Raw genomic sequence first — 5,065 nt, 5'->3', positions numbered from 1 at the left:
GTGCGAAACCCCACATGTCTTCTTTTAAGCTATAAAACCATGCAGCACACATTAACGGAGAGGACATCGTCGGCGTAACTTTTCTTCAAGAGAAGACTCCGCACTCTCACTCACCAGCGCCGTTCCCTGTGTGATTCGCGTTCTCGTCTGAAGTCTTTTTAGCTCTAGTTACATCTGTCTCGATTCTGGACTCCTCAGTTTCTGAAAGCGGACAAGTGAAGTCCACAATTATCAATCCCTAAGATACGCAGACAAAGACGCGCGATCCAAGCGGTCGCATGCTCCCACTGTTTCATCCAGACGGCACAACCCTTGTGCGAACCTTTCGAAACAACGCTGAGGCTTGGTTACCAGCGAGGCTCCATAACAGGCACGGAATTCGCACGTACCCCGTCCTACAAGGTGAAAGAAGGATTTTAGTAGACGTTGACCACTTCATGCAGCTAACTGCACTTTCTCTGAAATCAGCCGGATCTACGGACGCGCTTGAACTGGACGACTTGCCTACAGAATAGCTTTAAGTCCCGGAAAGTCTTGTGTGAGCGTGTAGCAAGCGGCCAGATGATTCTCAGAGGGACAAACCCGACCACCTGACTGGCTTGACTTTCCAAAATAAAGATGGAGGACTCTAGCGAAGTTCGTCCCGGGTGCGCCCCCACTTTGTGTGTGTGTGTGGGCAACCGTGAGGGTAGCGCGCAGGTGTCATTACTCGGAATTAATTAGAATTGGGGATACGCCCATGTGCGACTCCTGTGGAACGATAGAAATGGTTGAACACATCCTATGTTTTCGTCCTCAGTGCGACGTCGAGCGTGAAGCTCTCCAGACAGCATTGAACCAGCTGGACTCTAGACCATTTTCGGAAATGAAAGTCCTTGGACCAGACCATGGCTGTGCGTGTCGATGACACAGAAAGCCCCGAAAGCGTTGTTAAAATATCTCAAGTCAACAGGTCTTGGCAACCATGTGTAGACTCGGTGCGAACCTTCAAATGTTCGCGAAACTGTGCTCTCTCTCTCTCTCTTCGGCTCTATACCCCTTGCCCCAGTGCAGGGTAGCAAACGTTTTCCGTCTGGTTAACCTCCCTGCCTTTGCTAAATCTTCTATTTCTCTCTCTCTCTGTCTCTCTCTCTCTCTCTCAGCTGACTCCAAAACGGCGGGCCTTATGCCGCCCCGCTAGTAGATCTTTCTTCACCTAACATTTATGAGATACGGGATTATAAGGGATGAGATAAGGGAATGGAGTATGACTGGCAGACTTGTTTTATAGGTACTCCAACCCTTCGCTGAATGCGAAAGTCGACGACTGTTTAAGTGATTACCTTGTAACCATCGGGCGATTTTGTGGGATGGATCCATTCTACATGGATTTCCGGGCGTAGCGGTGGTGGCAGGATCACCAAGACGTGTTGTCTGTCCAGCTTGTGATTTTCACATTCTCACAACGAGTATTCTTCAGCCACTGGTGCGTCATTATGGTATCGCGAACACTGAAAACCTCGTCTTTGAGGATGTTGCAGGTTCCACATAGATCCTCGGATCCTGTCTGACATGGCCGGGGTGAACGCCGTGTCAGTTCGCATATGCGAAGTATTCGACGTCGTGTGTCTTCCAAATTCATCATCATCATCATCATCAGCAGCAGCAGCACCCACCATTCTTCTTTCCATAGCTCGTTGCGTCATCCTCAATTTAAGCAGAACCCTTTTCGTAAGCCTCCAGGTTTCTGCCCCGTACGTGAGTACTGGTAAGACATAGCTATTATACACTTTTCTCTTGAGGCACTGTGGCAACCTGCTGTTTATGATTTGAGAATGCCGGCCAAACGCACGCCAGCCCATTCTTATTCACCTGATTATTTCAGTCTCATGATCCGGATCCGCGATCACTACTTGCCCTAAGTAGATGCATTTCTTTACCACTTCCAGTGCCTCACTACCTATAGTAAACTGCTGTTCTCTTCCGAGACTGTTAAACATTACTATAGTTTTCTGCAGATAATTTTTTAGACTCACCCTTCTGCTTTGCCTCTCCAGGTCAGTGGACATTCATTGCAATCGGTCCCCTGAGTTACTAAGCAAGGCAATGTCATCAGCGAATAGCAAGTTACCAAGATATTCTCCATAAACTCTTATCCCCAATTCTTCCCAATCCAGGTCTCTGAATACCACCTGTAAACATACTGTGAATAGCATTGGAGAGATCGTATCTCCCTGCCTGACGCCTTTCTTCGTGATATATGTGATCTATTTTATTGGGTTGATTTATAGGCATTGTGGCGAGCTTATAAAATGCATCAAAAAGCTAATTAGCTGAGGAATTAAACAAACCTCACTAGGCTTCCGTCTGGCATATTTAAATGGTATGACCAAGCGTAATCTTCTAATCATAGTCTGTGCCAGCATCAATTAGTTGCTTGTATTAACCGAGCTCAGCCTGGTTAACCTCCCTGCCTTTCCCTTATGACTTATCTCTCTCTCTCTCTTGCGTCACTAACACGCACGTTGCGACAAGTAACCACTGTTCATCAGGTAACGTTCATCATCATCAGCCTGGTTACGCCCACTGCAGGGCAAAGGCCTCTTCCATACTTCTCCAACTACCCCGGTCATGTACTAATTGTGGCCATGTTGTCCCTGCAAACTTCTTAATCTCATCCGCCCACCTAACTTTCTGCCGCCCCCTGCTGCGCTTCCCTTCCCTTGGGATCCAGTAGGTAACCCTTAATGACCATCGGTTATCCTCCCTCCTCATTACATGTCCTGCCCATGCCCATTTCTTTTTCTTGATTTCAACTAAGATGTATTAACTCGCGTTTGTTCCCTCACCCAATCTGCTCTTTTCTTATCCCTTAACGTTACACCTATCATTCTTCTTTCCATAGCTCGTTGCGTCGTCCTCAATTTGAGTAGAACCCTTTTCGTAAGCCTCCAGGTTTCTGCCCCGTAGGTGAGTACTGGTAAGACGCAGCTATTATACACTTTTCTCTTGAGGGATAATGACAACCTGCTGAGAATGCCTTCCAAACGCACCCAGCCCATTCTTATTCTTCTGATTATTTCCGTCTCATCATCCGGATCCGCCATCACTACCTGCCCTAAGCAGATGTATTCCCTTACCACTTCCAGTGCCTCGCTACCTATCGTAAAATGCTGTTCTCTTCCGAGACTGTTAAACACTACTTTAGTTTTCGGCAGATTAATTTTTAGACCCACCCTTCTGCTTTGCCTCTTCAGGTCAGTGAGCACGCATTGCAGTTGGTCCCCTGAGTTACTAAGCAAGGCAACATCATCAGCGAATCGCAAGTTACTAAGGTATTCTCCATTAACTGTTATCCCCAATCCTTCCCAATCCAGGTCGCTGAATACCTCCTGTAAACACGCTGTGAGTAGCATAGGAGAGATGGCATCTCCCTGCTTGGCGCCTTTCTTTATTGGGATTTTGTCGCTTTCTTTATGGAGGACCACGGTGGCTGTAGAGCCGCTATAGATATCTTTCAGTATTTTTACATACGGCTCGTCTACACCCTGATTCCGTAGTGCCTCCATGACTGCTGAGGTTTCGACTGAATCAAACGCTTTCTCGTAATCAATGAAAGCTATATATAAGGGTTGGTTATATTCCGCACATTTCCCTATCACCTGATTGATAGTGCAATTATGGTCTATTGTTGAGTAGCCTTTACGTAATCCTGCCTGGTCCTTTGGTTGACAGAAGTCTAAGGTGTTCCTGATTCTATTTGCGATTACCTTAGTAAATACTTTGTAGGTAACGGACAGTAAGCTGATCGGTCTATAATTTTTCAAGTCTTTGGCATCCCCTTTCTTATGGATAAGGATTATGTTAACGTTCTTCCAAGATTCCGGTACGCTCGAAGCCATGAGGCATTGCGTATACAGGGTAGCCAGTTTCTCTAGAACAATCTGCCCACCATCCTTCAACAAATATGCTGTTACCTGAGCCTCCCCAGCTGCCGTCCCCCTTTGCATAGCTCCCAATGCTTTCTTTACTTCTTCCGCCGTTAACTGTGGGATTTCGAATTCCTCTAGACTATTCTCTCTTCCATTATCGTCGTGGGTGCCACTGGTACTGTATAAATCTCTATAGAGCTCCTCAGCCACTTGAACTATCTCATCCATATTAGTAATGATATCATCCATATTAGTAATGGCCGTGTTCAGTCGTTCAGTAATTACGGTAACTATACTCTCTTCGCTCTGATTCATAGCTCTACACACTCCTTTATGATGCCCATAAGATTGTCGTTCATATCTTCAACACTAAGGTCCTCTTCAGGAGTTAAGGCCGAATACCTGTTGTGTAGCTTGATCTGGAATTCCGCTATTTTTCCTCTTGCCGCTAACTCATTGATGGGCTTCTTATGTGCCAGTTTCTTCCGTTCCCCCCTCAGGTCTAGGCTAATTCGAGTTCTTACCATCCTATGGTCACTGCAGCGCACCTTGCCGAGCACGTCCACATCTTGTATGATGCCAGGGTCAGCGCAGAGTATAAAGTCTAGTTCATTTTTAGTCTCGCCATTCGGGCTCCTCCATGTCCACTTCCGGCTATCCCGCTTGCGGAAGAAGGTATTCATTATCCGCATATTATTCTGTTCTGCAAGCTCTATTAATAACTCGCCCCTGCTATTCCTAGAGCCTATGCCATATTCCCCCACTGACTTGTCTCCAGCCTGCTTCTTGCCTACCTTGGCATTGAGGTCGCCCATCAGTATAGTGTATTTTGTTTTGACTTTACCCAATCACTGATTCCACGTCTTCATAGAAGCTTTCAACTTCCTGGTCATCATGACTGGATGTAGGGGCGTAGATCTGTGCGACCTTGAATTTGTACCTGTTAATAAGTTTCACAACAAGACCTGCCACCCTCCCGTTAATGCTAAGATTGTCTGTATGTTACCAAGATAACCAGGGTTACCAAGATAACCAAGGTAGCACAAGACGTGCCCACTTTTTAGCACTGTATATGCTGTATATCCTTCTATATATTTTGTGCGACTACCATAGGAGACGTTAGGTTGTATATTCCAACGGCGAAAAAAAGTTGT

This window comes from Dermacentor albipictus, chromosome 1, assembly GCF_038994185.2.
Source record: "Dermacentor albipictus isolate Rhodes 1998 colony chromosome 1, USDA_Dalb.pri_finalv2, whole genome shotgun sequence".
In the NCBI taxonomy this organism is placed as follows: domain Eukaryota; kingdom Metazoa; phylum Arthropoda; class Arachnida; order Ixodida; family Ixodidae; genus Dermacentor; species Dermacentor albipictus.
This window is presented reverse-complemented; position numbering follows the sequence as displayed.